Source organism: Sapajus apella, unplaced genomic scaffold, assembly GCF_009761245.1.
Source record: "Sapajus apella isolate SASKATOON/1434 unplaced genomic scaffold, GSC_monkey_1.0 scaffold47, whole genome shotgun sequence".
NCBI lineage: Eukaryota > Metazoa > Chordata > Mammalia > Primates > Cebidae > Sapajus > Sapajus apella.
The window spans coordinates 6,224,437-6,242,086 of NW_022436987.1; the positions used below are offsets into that span (position 1 = coordinate 6,224,437).

General features: G+C 43.5%; 1 long non-coding RNA gene across 2 annotated transcripts in view; it reads left to right on the forward strand.

The window, feature by feature from the left end:
* Positions 1-469: 469 nt before the first annotated feature.
* The window catches only part of LOC116525132, a 107,492-nt gene continuing 90,311 nt past the window's right edge, over positions 470-17,650 (forward strand). For both annotated transcript variants that reach the window (XR_004257590.1, XR_004257589.1), the window contains exons 1-2: positions 470-845; positions 10,643-10,824. This is a non-coding gene — a long non-coding RNA (uncharacterized LOC116525132). The remainder of the gene's footprint in view (positions 846-10,642; positions 10,825-17,650) is intronic.

The window sequence follows — 17,650 nt, forward strand, 5'->3', positions numbered from 1 at the left end:
TCCTGTATCTCACTGCAGGCTGTTAGAAGCAGGCAGACCAGTTTTTGGATGCTTTGCAGCTTAGAAATTTTTCTGCCAGATATCCTAGGTTGTCACTCTTAAGTTCAAGTTTTCACAGATTCCTAGGACATGAACACAATACAGCTAAATTCTTCGCTAGAGCATAACACGGGTGACCATTATTCCATTTCCCAGTAACTTCCTCATTTCCTTCTGAGACCTTGTCAGCTTGGCCTTAAGTATCTGTATTTTCTATTAGCATTCCAGTCACAACCATTTAACCAGTCTCTAAGAAGTTTCACACTTTTCCTTATCTGCCTGTCTTCTTCTGAGCCCTCCAAACTCTTCTAGCCTCTGCCTATTACCCAGTTCTAAAGCCACTTCCATATTTTCAGGTATCTTTATATCAATGTCTGACTCAGTACCAATTTTCTGTGTTAGTCCATTCTTGGGTTGCTATATATACCCAAGACTGGGTAATTTATAAAGAAAAGAGGTTTAATTTGGCTCACAGTTCTGCAAGCTGTATAGTAAGTGTGGGGCTGACATCTGCTTCAGGTGAGGGCCTGAGGAAGCTTACAATCATAGTGGAAGGTAAAGGGAAAGCAGATGAATTGTATGGTGAGAGAGGAAGCCACAGAGAGAGACAAGGGTGTAGTTCCAGAGTCTTAAGCAATCAAATCTCATGTGAACTAACTGAACAAGAACTGACTTACCACCAAGGGGTGTTAACCATTCATGAAGGATCTGCCCTCATGATCCAATCACCTCCCACCAGGCAATCACATTGGGAATCACATTTCAACATGAGATTTGGAGGGGACAAACATCCAAACCATGTCAAGGTGAAAGTATTTTTAAAATCAGTTTGTCTAAGATCTACATATTTTCGAAAGTTTATGTAATGTTTGTAATACTTGCTATAATTATTTTCTCTCATCTGTTTTCTATACGTTTTTATATGTAGTTTTAAATTTGTAGATAATCTATCTACTTTTTTCTTCTTCCTTGTAGGTTAAAAAATCTTCCTGTTCCAATGATTAAATACACAGTACATTTAATATTCATATAGTTTTTCTTATGGCTTAAAAAGTGTCTCTTTGGTCCATCTGGAACTTACGTTGGTAAGAAATCCGTGGAGAGCATCTGACTACCTGCTTAAATTATACCCAAAGGAGAAGTTGATTTGTACTTCTGAGTTTTCTGCAATGAGCCACCTGCCTTTTTCTCCTTGTTGAAAAGAAATAAAAATGATGACAGAAAAATGTGAAATGCTATGCTGTTTTCCTAGTCACAGGGAATAAGTTTTCCTTTTACTGAATCTAACTTTCTCCAAATGTTCTCATCTTCTGATTAGTATTTTAACTTGAAATTGAGACAGAAATAGGCTTAGATAGAAATAGACAGAAATAGCCTTAGATTGGTATTTGTGGAAAGTGCTCAAAAGTGGACAACTTAGGAAAAAGAAAAAAGCACCAAACTTTTAAAAAGTATTGGAAATTATTCTCTCCGGTGTTTAGGTAAATTAAGCCAGAGCCGACAATCTTCCCTCAGGACAATAATCTAGACCAGCATTGTCCAGTGGAAATAAAATGTGGGCCATGTATGGAATTTTAAGCCTTCTAGTAGCCACATTAAAAAGGTAAATATGATCAGGCAAAGGTAATCTAAATAATGTACTTTCTTTAACCCAATATATGAAAAATATTATTTCAACACATAATCTATGATAGAATTATTAATAAGATAGTTTACATTCTTTTTTCATATTAAGTCTTTGAAGGCCATTGTTTATGTTATGCTTATGGCACATCTCACTTTGAATTAACCTCATTTCAAGTGTTCAATAGCTACATGTGGCTAGTGGCTGCCATATCATACAGAGAAATTTCAGACACAGGGACACATTTGGCTGTTTCAATCCTTTTTTTCTATACTCCACCCTGTGCAACGTTTTAAAAATGTCTTTTCCCAGGGTCTGATGTAGCTGATTAGCTTTTGGTATTATGTCGTTACAATCATTTTAAACATAACTATTCTCCACAGAACTTGGGTGTTTCCCAGTCTTGCAGCCATGGTTTACAGACAATCGCATGGTCACTGCTGCTAATCTGAGGTTAGCACTGAGTTTAATCCTTCCCTCTCTCACTCTCTCTGTCTGCCTTTGCCTCTGCCAATCTCCTCCCATTCATTCCCCTCCATTTTCAGAATAGAAATAGCTTTATTACTTTCTTCTGATTAAAAAAGTAATAATATATGTTTATAGGTTTTTTTTAAAGAAGCAGGTGCTCAAAAGGAAAAACAAAAAAAAAATGAAAATTAACTGTAGCTTATTACACAAAAATAACCATTAGTAGCATTTTGGTAGCTTATCTTACAGTATTGCAAATGTACATTTATGAAGACACAATCATACCATATATATTATTTTTACTTTGCCTTTTACAAATAATATATCATAAATATATTTGTATTAAAAAATATAAATTGACCTCATTGTTTTTTATGTTCTGCCTGGTATTCCCGATGTATATTTATCATGCTTTATATAACCAGCCTACTATTGCTAGACACTTAGGTTGTTTCTGATATTTTACTCTTATAACCAGTACATCAATAACATCTTTATTCATACTTCTTTGCATGAGTATATCATTTTCTAAGAAGAAATGTCTAAAGTAGGTCAAATTTTGATAGACAGGGCTAGACTGTCCTTCAGAAGAATTAGGTAATTTACATTCTTTACAGCAGGGTGTGAAAATACTTGTCATCTTACATCTTGCCTGGCGCTGAGTAGTATCAATCCTTTCTAATCCTGTCCATTTTAGTTTGAATCTTCTTAACTTTATGCTTACAATTCTAGAAATATCTTAACCTTGATTGTAATATATGGAGAAGTTCAAAGCTTTGAGTGAATTAAAGTATATAATGAATATCTCCAAATGACTTCATATACATTAAAGGATCTAACCTGATGTATCAAACAAGATGGGTTTGGTTATGTTCAGGAAGCAACTCAAAATCAATTTGTTGTTCATGATACATATCCAGGGCAGTTCAGCAGGGAATTTTGTCCATCATAGACACCAGAGAGCTCAGGCTGACAGAGGTCCAATCTGGATACTTGCTTCTAGAATCACCTTGTCAGGTGGAAGAGGAATTAACAAATCATGCTCTGGTTCATAAAGCTTCCACCTCAACAGACCTAAGTCACTTCAGCACACATTTCACTTCCTAAAAGAAATCACAGGAACACATCTGACTTCAAAGAGGGTAGGGAAGTACAGACCTACACACACCTGGCAAGAGAACAGGACTCTTTGAGCATCCCTATGACTGTCACATCTTGGAGAAAAGGAGATACTACCAGGCACATATTATTATCCAAATGTCACAGATAAGAAAACAGAGACTTCGTGAGTTTAGGAAATAGCTCAGTGCATTTCTCAAGTGGGTGCAGTGGCTCATGCCTGTAATCCCAGCACTTTGGGGGGCCAACCAAGAGGAGCGCTTGAGCCCATGAGTTCAAGATCAGCCTGGGCAACATAGTGAGACCCCATCTCTACACAACATCAAAAAAAATTAGTCAGGTGTGCTGGCATGCACCTGTAGTCCCAGCTACTTGGGAAGCTGAGGTAGGAGGATCACAGGAGTCCAGGAAGTTGAGACTGCAGTGAGCCATGTTCACACCACTGCATGACAGAGCGAGACCCTGTGCAAAAAAAAAAAAAAAAAAAAAAAAAAAGGTAGCTCAAGGCCACTTAGCCAGTAAGCAGGGATTATAATTATCTTGATTATAATTTTGGTCTGTCTGATTTCAAACACATGCCCATTGTAATACTTTGTCCTCTTAGGAGCGTCAGCAGCATCTTCAAAAAGAAGACCAGGCTTTGGGACATACATCCCCTTGTAGTTCTGTGTCAGTGCAGGTTTCTCAGATTCTCTGGGACTGTTTTTCTCAGTCAACACATCAAACACATCATTGTACTTTGTCCTTGGTAGGCCTTCCTGCTTCCCATCTGACAAATTCCGTCTGGAGTCAATTCTGTTGTGGCAATTGTTCTGCAAAAGTGTCCACTGTGGTGTCCTCATATGATACATATTTTGGCCTCTCATTTGTAAGCATAAGAGTATCACTGCGTTGGGGATGTCTTCTTGCAAATATTTGATGCTCTGACCATGTTTCAATGGAAAATAGGTCCAAAGAACATTATTTTGGACAACTGTGTAGGTCTTGATAATGTGCAAGCTTCTCATATGTGTGCATTTTGTGTTGGCCATCGTATTCTAGGAAAAGGAGACTAAGGTTTTTTGAGAAGCCACTGTGTGTCAGGTGCTGTTCTAAGCATTTTAATGTATTTTGATCCTCCTTTGTTCTTCATAACAGCCCCTCTGGGGGAGGAGCAGTTATTCAGAGATGTAATTGTCTAATCAAATGGGATAATGAAAGTCAAAAATAGATTTCTGGTTTCAGATTTCTTAGTAGGATAATAACTACGATAATTACTCTCATGGAGAGTTTTTCAGCTTCTGCAGGACATTTATAATTTCTAAAAGGTGTGTTTGACCATCTCTCTAGTATTTGGAAATGGGTATTGAACTTGAGAGCATATCATTTAGGATTCTCTTGTATGTGAGCAATGGAAAACTCAGCTCATCTTGGCTTAAGTGAAAAAAAAAGTGGGGGGCAATTTATTGGGTTGTGCAACTAAAAAGTACAGGAATAGTATAGCTTCAGGTATGGTTTGATCCAGGGGATCAAATGATATCACTAGATCCAAATCTCACTCTATTTCTTGGCACTAGTTCTCCCTGGATTGATGTCATCTTCAGGCTGTAAGTAGTAGTGATAAGGCTTCTGGCAGTGTCAGCCTTTTGTCCTTCCTGATTTAAGTTCAGTAGGAAAGATCATGTGTTTCTCTCTCAGCGGTTCTACAAAACTTTATTGGATGTGATTAGAGCAAACTCTATTCCTTAAGCAATCCCTGTGGTAGGGGCTGTGATGCTGTGATTGGTCAGGCATGACCTAGTGCCCATCCCTGGAATTAGGGCTTCCTTTGTATGTGGACTTCTTTTTTTTGCTGCTTCCAACTTTATTGAAGTATGTTTGACAAATAGAAATTATATATATTTGAGGTGTACAAACTTTATGTGTGGTTTTTTTTTTTTTTTTTTTTTAGATGGAGTCTTGCTCTGTTGCCAGGTTGGAGTGCAGTGGAGTGATCTCGGCTCACTGCAACCTCTGACTCCCTGGTTCAAGAGATTCTCTTGCCTCAGCCTCCAGAGTGGCTGGGATGACAGGCACATGTCACCACACCCAGCTAATTTTTGTATTTTTAGTAGAGACAGGGCTTCACCATGTTGGCCAGAATGGTCTAAATCTCCTGACATCGTGATCTGCCCGCCTGGGCCTCCCAAAGTGCTGGGATTACAGGAGTGCTTGGCCCTCATGTATGTGTGTGTGTGCATATATATATGTAGTGGTGAGAACACTTTAAGATCTACCATCTCAGCAAATTCCAACTGTACAAAGCAGTATTGCTAACAATAGTCACCATGCTGTACATTAGCTCTCCAGAGCTTATTTATCTTTCATAACTGAAACTTGGTACCCTTTAATCATCATCTACCCATTTCCCCCTCCCACTAGCCTTGGTAACCACCATTCTACTCTCTGCTTGTATGAGTTCAACTAATTTAGATACTACATGTAAGTGAGATCATGCAGTATTTGTCTTTCTGCATTTGGCCTATTTCACTTAGCATAGTATCTTCCAGATTCATCCATCTTGTTGTAAATGTCAGAATTTCCTTGTATTTATGCAGTAAACATCTTTCATGTGCAAAACTGGGATAATATGCATTCCATATAGCTTTTTAAAATCTAACAACACATAACGAATAATTTGCCATATTTTTAGATATTATTAAATGTGATTATTAATGACTGTGTGGTATTCTCCAGTGGATACACTACTTACGTGTGTCCTACTTACATAATTTACTTACGTGTGTCCCTACTTTTTATAATTTACTTATGTGTGTCCCTACTTTTTTCTGTTATATAAAAATATTATCACAATGGAATGTTTGTGGGCAGCTACAATTAATTCCTTTTTTTTTTTTTTTTTTTTTTTTGAGAGAGTCTTACTCTGTTGCTCAAGCTGGAGTGCAGTGGTGCAATCTTGGCTCACTGTAGCCTCTGCCTCCCAGGTTCAAGCAATCCTCCTGTCTTGGCCTCCCAAGTAGCTGAGATTACAAGTGTGTGCCTCCACACCCAGCTAATTTTTGTTTTAGTAGAGATGGGGTTTCACCATGTTGGCCAGGCTGTTCTCGAGTGATCCATCCGTTTGGCCTCCCAAAAAGTGCTGGAATTACAGATGTGAGCTACCATGCCCAGCCAGCTATAGTTAATTCTTTAGAATAAGTTTTAGAAGTAAAATGTGTTCCCTTGAAAGAATGTACCATCATTTACAATTTTTTAAATAGCTGGCAGACAAGTAACAGAAATATCAGTAGTATATTGCTACTTTGCACAGGAATACTAAGCTACAGTTGTATATGTTTAGTAGTTTCATGGAAAAGGCCACCGATTGACAGTCAAGCTGTTTTTGAAAAGTCATTTGACAATTCCAGTTTTTCATCTGCCTTCTCATCTAATGGACAAAAGATATTTTTCCTCTCATGGTGATTTTATCCTATTTTGAAGTCATATCAGGCCATTAATGCTCTCTAACTAAGGTTTCAAGGGTGCATCCTAAAAAGGCTTGAAAAAAATCTGGTACACAAATTACAGCAGACTTCCTGGAGGAGGCAGGCTTGTTGGGACCTGTATTTGGGTATCTGCATTTAGGCTCATTCAAGTAGGCAGGAATGAACAGACTGTACACACTTGCAGGGGCAAAAACCATTTGGAGTATCTTGTCTTAAGCCAGCACAGCATAAAACCACTTGTACACAAAAGGAATAAAACTAGGAAAAGTGAAAACCTATTACCCCACCTTGTTCATAATGACATTTCCCCATCAGCGAACATAATGCTTTTTGATTAATATGTGTTTACCCTTATAAGAAGCCTCTGTTTAGGGTCTTGCCAATATCAGGGATATATCTTCTCTGGTGTAGGCCAACATAGATTCTTTTCTTTAAGGAATGAGATGGCTATTTCAGGCACAACGACCTAGAGACAAGTCAAAGGAATAGTCTTTGTTCATCTTTTTTCTCTATGGAAAGTGTTACTGAGCAACATTCAGATGCAATCTGTACTGTTTTTCAGTTTGTCATCAAAGGTGGGGTTGTTCTGGAAGTTTGAATAGGATTAGCTGGGATGGTCTAGTTGGTCTTAGTGGGTAAACATAGAAGTCAGTTCCCTGCTCTGGCCAAGCTTTTTCTGGCCAAGTTCTATTTTTATTTTTATTTTTTTGAGACAGGGCCTCACTCTGTTGCCCAGCTGGAGAGCAGTGGCGTGATCTCAGCTCATTGCAACCTCTACCTCCGGGGTTCAAGCAAGTCATGTGTCTCAGCCTCCCAAGTAGCTGGGATTACAGGCATGCACCACCACGCTCGGCTAATTTTTAAATTTTTAGTAGAGACGGGGTTTTGCCATGTTGGCCAGGCTGGTCTTGAACTCCTGACTTCAGGTGATTGCCCACCTTGGCCTCCCAAAGTGATGGGATTATAGGCGTGAGCCACCGTGCACGACCATGGCCAAGTTCTATGAGCACGATCAAGGTTCTTTACCTCCCTGGGGGAAGAAACCGGAGTGTTTCCCTGTTGGAATGGGCAGTCCCAGGGGACAGGCTTTCTCCGTCCTTAACAAGAATACTTAAAGTGTGTAAATGAATATAATTGCTGGACAAGGAGAAGTTATTACAGAAATCTTGCACCTCCTTCATGTTCCACCTGTTGTAAGAAGTAGAGCTTCTGGAAGGGTGCACACAGATGTGGTGTGACTTCAGCACAAGGTTCAGTCACAATTATCTACCTCATTCATTTCCCATGAGGAGGAAAAAACTGCGAGGAGTGTTAGGAGGTATTTGGGAATTTCTCCATGGCCCTCCAGGCCTTCTATATCAGATTAAGCCAGTAACTGAAGGAACACAAACTACTTTTATGTGAATTATGATGGGTTAGAAAAATTGCTATTACTGGGTCATTCAAAGGTATAGCCAAAGAGCAATTCCAGACAAGTGAAAATGAGAAGTTTTGGATTACTCCAGTTTGAAGTTCCCTTGGGATAAATACTGAGCATGGTGTCAACAGCAGTGCTACTTGGCCCTGTGCTCTGGACTTTGCATGACTCAGGCCCCAAAAGCCCAGCTCAGTAACCCAGAGCTCCCTGAAAACATGATCTGTTGGTATAAGTGAACATACATGGGCAACAGGCTGAGCAGCCTCCAGAATAAGTCCTTGTTTGCCATTAAAATCCTCATGCTAAGGGCAGGATTTCTATGCCCCATGATTATCTCAATTGATGCAGAGAAGGCCTTTGACAAAATTCAACAGCCCTTTATGCTAAAAACCCTCAATAAACTAGGTATGGACGGAACGTATCTCAAAATAATAAAAGCTATTTACGACAAACCAACAGCCAATATCATTCTGAATGGGCAAAAACTGGAAGCATTCCCTTTGAAATCTGGCACTAGACAAGGATGCCCGCTCTCACCACTCCTATTCAATATAGTACTGGAAGTTCTAGCCAGAGCAATCAGGCAAGAAAAAGAAATAAAGGGTATTCAAATAGGAAAGGAGGAAGTCAAATTGTCTCTATTTGCAGACGACATGATTGTATATCTAGAAGACCCCATCGTTTCAGCCCAAAATCTCCCGAAACTGATAAGCAACTTCAGCAAAGTCTCAGGATACAAAATCAATGTGCAAAAATCACAAGCATTACTATACACCAATAACAGACTTAAAGAGAGCCAAATCAAGAACGAACTGCCATTCACAATTGCTACAAAGAGAATAAAATACCTAGGAATACAACAAGGAAGGTAAAGGACCTCTTCAAGGAGAACTACAAACCACTGCTCAATGAAATAAGAGAGGACACAAACAGCTGGAGAAACATTCCATGTTCATGGTTAGGAAGAATCAATATCATGAAAATGGCCATACTGCCCAAAGTAATTTACAGATTCAGTGCTATTCCCATCAAGCTACCAATGACCTTCTTCAAAGAACTGGAAAAAAACACCTTAAACTTCATATGGAACCAAAAGAGAGCCCACATAGCCAAGTCAATTCTAAGCAAAAAGAACAAAGCGGGAGGCATCACACTACCGGACTTCAAACTATACTACAAGGCTACAGTAATCAAAACAGCATGGTACTGGTACCAAAACAGAGATATAGACCAATGGAACAGAACAGAGGCCTCGGAGGCAACACAATATCTACAACCATCTGATCTTTGACAAACCTGACAAAAACAAGCAATGGGGAAAGGATTCCCTGTTAATAAATGGTGTTGGGAAAACTGGCTAGCCATGTGCAGAAAGCAGAAACTGGACCCCTTCCTGTGCTATTTATTTTAAATCCCCAGCACCTGCCACAGGCCTGGCCCACAGCAGGTATCAACATCTGCTAGAAGGATGAACAGATGGATGAGTGAGCTGGCTAGACCAGTTCCAGCTGTCTCCAGTACTGGCTGCTTGGTGTTCATGAGTATGCAGAGCTGTCCCTCAGCAATGAAAAACAACATGATAGAGGCTGCTGTGGAGTGCAGAGGCTACCAGCTGGATATTTGGAGTTAGCCACATCTGGGTACTAATTTTGCTGTGCCACTTGTTAGTTGTGTGACCTTGGGCCAGTCACTTGATCTTTGAGCTTCTGTTTCCTCACATATAAAATTAGCATATAAAATATACCTCACTTGGCTATCGGGAGAATGGAATTAGTTAATGCTTACAGAATGTTTAGCTAAGTCCCTGGCACATTGTGAGTGCTCAACAAATGGGTCTGCCTGGGATTCTGTACATTTTTTTTTGAGACAGGATCTCTTTCTGTCACCCAGGCTGGAGTGCTGTGGCACTATCTTGGCTCAGTACAGCCTCCGTCTCCTGGGTTCAAGTGATTCTTGTGCCTCAGCCTCCCGAGTAGCTGGGGTTACAGGTGTGCACCACCATGCCTGACTCATTTTTTTTGGTATTTTTAGTAGAGGGAGGGTTTCACCATGTTGGCCAGGTTGGTCTTAAATTCCTGACCTCAAATGATCTGCCTGCCTTGGCCTCGCAAAGTGCTGGAATTACAGGTGTGAGCCACCGCACCCAGCCTGGATTCTGTATGTTTATAGTTGCAATACTATAAGCTAGAGAGTTAGCTTGGGAGGAACTGCACACATCACTGTGTCTAGAGGAGATGGCATCATAGATTCTGGAGCTTGCAACGTAAGCCAGTGTGGTGGTCGGTGCTCAGTATTGTCCTACAAGGGGTGTAAGCCATGAATCACGAGTGAAAGGCTCAGGTGTCACATGTGTGGGGACATGGTAAGGGCAAGGCTGTGATGAGGTCACACTGCCAGATTCTCAGGATAAGAGTTATGGCTGAGTTTATGGAATGTGAGGGATGGAAGGAAACTTTATTCTTGAATTTGATGGGGCTTCCTTATGAATCAAGGCATGTTTCTATTCCACAGGGATGGATCCTCCCTGCCAAGTGCCTTCAAGGGAACCACATGACAGTTAAATTTGATTCAGGCAAGATGCACCTCTGGGCAAATTTTATTGTGAGTTCTACATGCCAGGAACTCCTACAATCTGTCATCTGAGAAAGCTCCAGAATATTGAGACAGGAGCCAAGCTCTGCCCTGTAAGCCAGGTGGGTAATGATTCTGTTTGTGAAATTTTAGTTGCTCAGAAATGACTGATGGTGCTGTGACTGACTATTGAATTATACCTTTGGTAATTAGTCATTCACTCAACACTTATTTCTCTTCATTGCTTTCTTCTCAGATGAAATCATAGCAGTGAGCCCATATATTGGAGCCCACAATGTGTCAGGAGCATGGTATGCTTCTGTGTAGCCTTTTTCATCCCGTTTGCTTCCATATACGAAGTGTCTCTGCATGTGAGTCCCAAGAGATTTGGTGACTTTTTAATATTCCCCAGAGCTACCTTTCAAAGCAGTGAGGTTACCTGAGTTCCAGCGTAGAGGCTGGATTCAAGTGCTGAGTAGGAACACTGGAGGGAAGATGCAGACTGCAACTGTTGTTTAGCATCTTTGAGCGTTAACTATTCTCACTCTCAGAAAATGGAGTCTTTAGACAGCAGCCACTGGAGGAGGCCAAAGGTTTTAGCAAGAGAATAGTTTTACATTTAACAGCTATTAAACAAGTCATACCCTTCTTCCTGCAGTCTATAACAAAGGTCACTCAGTGGAGCTCATGGGAATACACACTTGGAGGAGATCAAATCCCAGTGTTCCTGGTCTATGGGGCATGAGTTCCCCAGAGTTACTCTTTCTGCAAGGAGCCAGTGAGGTGTGGTTATGCGTAGCTCTGAACTAGAGGTTGGGATATTGAAGTTAAAAATTCCTGCTCTGCCACTTACCTGCCAGGTGACTGTCAGGGCTCTTGCTCCCTTGTTTACAGTACAAGGGCTGTCCCTAGAGTAACTCCCAGCTCCAACATTCTAGAAGACTGAGTTAGCTCTGAGTGTCATTTCAAATCCTGGAAACAAAGTAATGACTGTTCATATTAGCATACTTTGGTAACCTTGAGCAAGGGTCACAGATATTGGCATTGGGTAGTGAAATCTCAGAGCTATGGAATTTCACTGAAGTGTGCTGAAGTCTCCAGAACTACTAATCTTTAATGTGAAATTCTTTGACAGATAATTTCATAATGTGTGACAGACTTTTATTAAACAAATGCTCTTTGGAACAATTAGCAAACTCTAGTCATTTTTTCCCATTTTTATTAACAGTAGTAAAAAAAAAACCCAACTATTCAGTGTGTATGATATACTAAATACACACTGTGCTAAGCGTGTATTTTTACACTGTGCTAAGCATTACCTCATTAGACCCTTCCAATAACCCTATCATTTTTCCATTTATTTTGTATTTTATTTATTTATTTGATACAGAGTCTCGCTCTGTTGCCCAGGCTGAAATGCAGTGGTGTGATCTCAGCTCCACCTCCCTTCAGAAAAATCCTTCAAGTGATTCTTTTGCCTCAGTGTCCCAAGTAGCTGGGATTACAGGTACCCATTACACCCGGCTAATTTTTTGTATTTTTAGTAGAGATAGGGTTTCACTATGTTGGCCAGGCTGGTCTAGAACTTCAGACCTCATGTAATTCGCCCACCTCAGTCTCCCCAAGTGCTGGGATTACAGGCATGAGCCACCGCGCTCTGCACATTGTTCCCATTTTATCTACGAGAAACTTGAGAGTCAGAGGAGTTCAGAGAGATTCCCAAGGTCACATCATTAGTAAATGGAGGCAGCAGGATTTGAATCTGGCTCAGTTTAACTTCTGAATCCATGCTCTTTTCTTATGGCTAGAAATTCTAGTGTTTTGTATCACTTATAACCAGCATCATTATAATTAACCACATTTGCAAAGTGTGTGCTATGTGCAGAAGATAGAGGAGGAGAAATCAGACATGGTCCTTGTCTTTAAGATCCTCAAGTCTAGAAGACAGCATGTCTGTAAATGATGCAACAACGTAAAGCAATGACTGGTGCTGAAAACAAGAACTGGAGGGCTCAGAGGCAGGAAAAATCCCTGGGGATGCTAGAAAAGCTTTATTGACAAACTGGGACATTATTTGGATTCTAATAAATGTGGGCTGAAAAAAATATGAGGAAAGCAGAGAGAAAAGTCCCTGGAGGAAGGGGAAGGATAAGAGTAAAGTCCTGAAGATGGGAGCATAGTTGGTATGCTGAAGGAACACTAGGCATGGCTGTTTGACATGAGTGGAGACTTTGGGGAGCAAGAGATTCATTTGGGAAGGAGACTTGGGCCTTGGGCACCAGTTAAAAATGCAGTCTCCTCTATGAAAACTAAGCAGGTGCACATACACAGGGTGTGTCTTCTTTGTAAGCAAGGACTTAGCTTACATGTTGGCCAGGCTGGTCTTGAACTCCCTCAGAAACCACTGGGGTCTCACCCCCTAACAGAGTTTAGCATCCATGATACCTTCTATCAGTAGAAAGCAGTAAAGTCCACTTTGGAGTCCATCAGGCAGTTTAAGAATTCCCGCTTTCTTTACTATTAGCTGTGTTACTCTGAGCAATAAAGTTAAACAACTGAGCCTCAGTTTCCTCCTCTGTGAGGTGGGATAATAGTAACTCTGAACAGATGAGGACTGAAAATATAATACACGTGAAATGCGTTGTTTGTCGCATATGTGCACAGAACGTGATTCCTTTCACAATTTCCCACGATTTGTGATTTCATTTATCACACAGTATTCACACATGGGGTCCCGAGGGCAGAGACCCCATTTTATTGATCTCTGGCACCCCGTGCCTGGCCCATCGGGGCTGGCAGTTAGGTGTTCACGGAAGAAAAGAATGGGGCGACCTCTCCGAGGGCTCTCCTGGAAGCTTCGGTGGCGGCTCCGAAAGCTTCCCGCCGTCTCGCCCGGCAGCAGCCGGTTCTTTGTGCTCCTAGCTCCGCGCCCTCTGGCCGCCGTCGCCCCGATGCTGCCTAGCGTCTCCCCTCAGCTTCTGCTCGGGTGGCAGCAGGTTTCGCCCGCCATTCCGCCGCCAGAAGGGCGGCCAGGGCTGGGGCAGGAATGAATTCCCTGCGGGTCCCGCATCCTCCTCCCGCCCGGGGGCGCCGGCGGAGCGGCGGGCAGTGCTGGGACTCCGGGCGCGCGCTGCGGTCGGCGGGCCCCCAGGGCGTAGGCCGCTCGGCCTCCGGGCCTCCAGGCCGCCTGCAGTGTGTCGGGGGCAGCAGCTGGGGCAGGCAGCGCCTCCCGCCCCGCTCCGGGACGCAGTGATTTTTTTTTTTCCTGACTGCCTCAGTCGGGGGAGGCAGAGCTGCGGGGCTGCCCGGGATGCCGCCCCGGGAGGGAGAGAGGGAGGGGGCGGGCCGCGTGTGGGGTGAGCGGCCGTAAGGAGCCTTCGGAGGAGCTAGGGGCCCGGCGCGGGCCTCCAGGGCGGGAGGCGCTGACGCAGGGAGGAGGCAGCGGGGCAGCCAAGGGCCTCCCCGGGGAGTGTGAGGAGGCCGGGTCCGGAGCAGCGCGGAACTCGGGAGAGGAGAGGCCGCGCTGGTGGAGATGGCAGAAGAGACCAGCCAAAGCTAAAGCGCCAAAGGGGCTGCGGGGAAGGACAGAGGAGTGGGAGGAAAGGGGAAGGAGAGAAGAAAAGAGGGAGCGAAACCCGGAGAGAAAGTGGGAGAGAGATCCAGGGCACAGGAGGAGTGGGAAGAACGCAGGGAGGGGAGCAGAGAGGAAGGAGGGATCCAGAAACTGACCCGGAGGAAGGGAGGAGGAGAGCAGCTGTGAGGGAGAGGCTTTGCGCGAGCCAAGTCTGGCAGCTGAGAGAGCTCCCTCCATGATTTTGCCAAATAAAAAGGCTCAACAAACAGGAACAGTGCATTCCTTGGTACTCCTGTTGCTTAATCAACAGCAGGCCAGGGCTGGCCTTAGGGGTTGCTGAGTACTTCCAGGTGACAGAACAGGAAAGGGGTCCCAGGCCCCGTGGAAGGAGAGCGGGGCGGGGCGAAGAAGAGGAGGGGAAGGAGGTGGTGGTTGGGGGGAAGAAGAGGAGGATGAGGAGGTGGTGGGGGAAAGGATAAAAGGAGGAGAAGGAGAAGGAGAAGGAGGTGGTGTTGGAGGGGTAGGGAGAGTAGGAGGAGGAGGTGGTGGGAGGGGGAGGAGTGGGGGAGGAGACAGAAGGAAAAGAGAGAAGGAGGAAGTGGTGGGGGAAGGAGATGAGGCAGCCTTGTGGAGGAGGGAGAGGAGGAGGAGGAGAGCAGAGGGAGAGGGCGGATTTATTGCTTGGGCACTGGCTGAGGTAACGATGGAAGGAGGCAGTATTTTTTTAAATTTGTTTTACAAATATTTACAAAGTAACTACAGTGTCGTGGGCACTGCCCTAGGCTCCAGGGTCGCAGAGACAACCATAGCTTCAGCCTCATGCTGTGAGTCCTCTTGTCAGGAGACACAGAAAACACATCCCAGGCTGGGTGTGATGGCTCACACCTGTAATCTCGGCATTTTGGGAGGCTGTGGCAGGAGCATCTCTTTAAGCCAGGAGATTGAGGCCAGCCTGAGAAACATAGTGAAATCCTGTCTCTACACAAAATAAAAAATTAGTCGGCTGTGGTGTTAGGTGTTACGCAGCTGTAGTCCCAGCTACTTGAGAGGCCGAGGTGGGAGAATCACCTGAACCCAGGAGTTCAAGGCTGCAGTGAACTATGATCGCACCCCTGCACTCCAGCCTGGGTGACAGGTGACAGTGAGACCCTGTCTCAAAAAAAAAAAAAAAAAAAGAAAAAAGAAAAAATATACATATATCTCAGCAGTATGGCCATGGATCAGTTACTGAGGTGCACTTTGCCTCAGTTTCCTCATCTGTAAAATTGGGTTTATTAGGAGACCTACTCTATAGGGATTTTTTTTTCTTTTGAGAATTTAATTAAATAGTCTTTATAAAGCAATAATGTGATCCAAAGCACAAAGCAAGCACTTGCAAAGGGTTTACCTATCATCATTTGGACTGCTGGGTCTTAAAGGAGAAGGCATTTGCCAAGTGAGAGCAGAATGGGAAGAACTTTCCAGGCAGAGGCCACAGAGACCATAAGGAGGGGTGGCAAGGATGATTGTGGGTTTAATGACAGTGGTGGGCATGAGGATTACCTGTAGCAGCAGCACCCTGTGGGGAGGTCTTGCTAAATATTCAGATTCCTGGGCCCCTCGTCTGGGTCTGGGTCTCTAGGCAAAGCCTGGGAATGTGTTTTAACTTGCTCCCTAGAGAGTTCTGATGCATCCCTCCCCTCCACCCAATCCCAGGGTGCTGTCCTGGTTCAGGCTTTATTGTGTTCAGCTGTGCTACAATAAACACCTTTTTAATGGATCCAGCCTATAAGCTGATCCTCCTTCAATCACCTCACCTGAATGACATCTTCTTTCAGAAGTCTTCCGGGACTGTCCAAGCAGAATTAATAGTTCACTCCCCAGTTCCCCTCTACCTTGATCATCCCTCTGCTCTAGCACTTAGAAACTGCATCGCACCAAACAATTTAATGCTCCTTAATTCCATGTCATTGCACCAGCACATATCAAGGGTCTACTGTTACCTATCACTGAAGAGAATGATTGCAAAAATCTTGAATGAACATGGAAAATGCTGATGATCAGATTTCCATTGAAAAGAAAGGGATGTTCCTTGGGGTGGGTGTTGTGGTTGTAATTGTCAGAAAATGTTTAAGAGAAGAAACAGAAATAAAAATAATCTTGTTAGCATAATTATGAGTGAACTTTCGCTCTCTTTTGATTCTCAAAAATACCGTAAACATCATGTTTCACGGTCTTTACAAAAACACCACCACAGAAACAACAGAAGCCCCCTGGCCTGAGGTGTCATACTGTGTATGGCCACATGGTGTCCCTCCAGCTCAGTCTAAACCTTCTAGACAACAAACTTCCTCCAGTCTCCACGTCGCTCAGCAGCTGGGCTAGTCAGAGCGAAGGGAACCCTAAGCTCTGGGAACCAGCTTCTTGGTGCTGTCCCAGAAGTGGAAGGAGACAGATGAACGTTTCTCAGGTTAGAGAAAGGCAATTTGCTTCCAAGGGTCCCAGTAGACAGTTTCTGAAATTTCATTCTGGAGGGAACTTTAGGATCGTCTGAAGGGAGGGAATGGGAAGGGTTTAGATTTGCAGAGCAGGTGGGCAGCTTTGTGTTGGTTGGGAAGTGGTTTGCATGACTTGAGAGAGACCAGGAAAAAAGCTGGAGTCAGGACTGAGGAACAGAAGGATTTGGAGTTCTTTTGTAGGAAGGGGTAAGGGGTAACCATGGGTTTGGAAGGAGGGATTGGGGATGTTTGCACAGCAAGCATGCTACTTATATCAAACACCCATAAGAAAAAAGTTGTAAAGAGGCCATTTCCTCTCAGTATTTTACTTTAGTTTTCTGCCAATCTGGCCCCAAACTCTGGCTGTTAGCGTACGTACTGGGAAAGTGGTTTTTTTTTTGTTTAATAGCAGGCAGGCAAACTTTTTAGCAGCATTTGGATTTCCTGTAGGACAGTGGTTCTCAAACTGGTGTGCGTGAGAGTCACCTGGAGGGCTTGTTAGAGCTGATAACTGGGCTCCACCCCAGAGTTCCCCAGTGGGTAGGTCTGGGGTGCGGCCTGAGAATATGTATTTTAATAATGTTCTCAGTTGATGCTGATGCTGCTGGTCTGGAGAATCAACAGTGTAAAAGAGTTAATTTCCTATCAGGTTCTGCCAATGTTCCCTCCACTTAAAAAACCCAAAGCTGGCCGGGCGCGGTGGCTCAAGCCTGTAATCCCAGCACTTTGGGAGGCCGAGGCGGGTGGATCACGAGGTCAAGAGATCGAGACCATCCTGGTCAACATGGTGAAACCCCGTCTCTACTAAAAATACAAAAAATTAGCTGGGCATGGTGGCGCGTGCCTGTAGTCCCAGCTGCTCAGGAGGCTGAGGCAGGAGAATTGCCTGAACCCAGG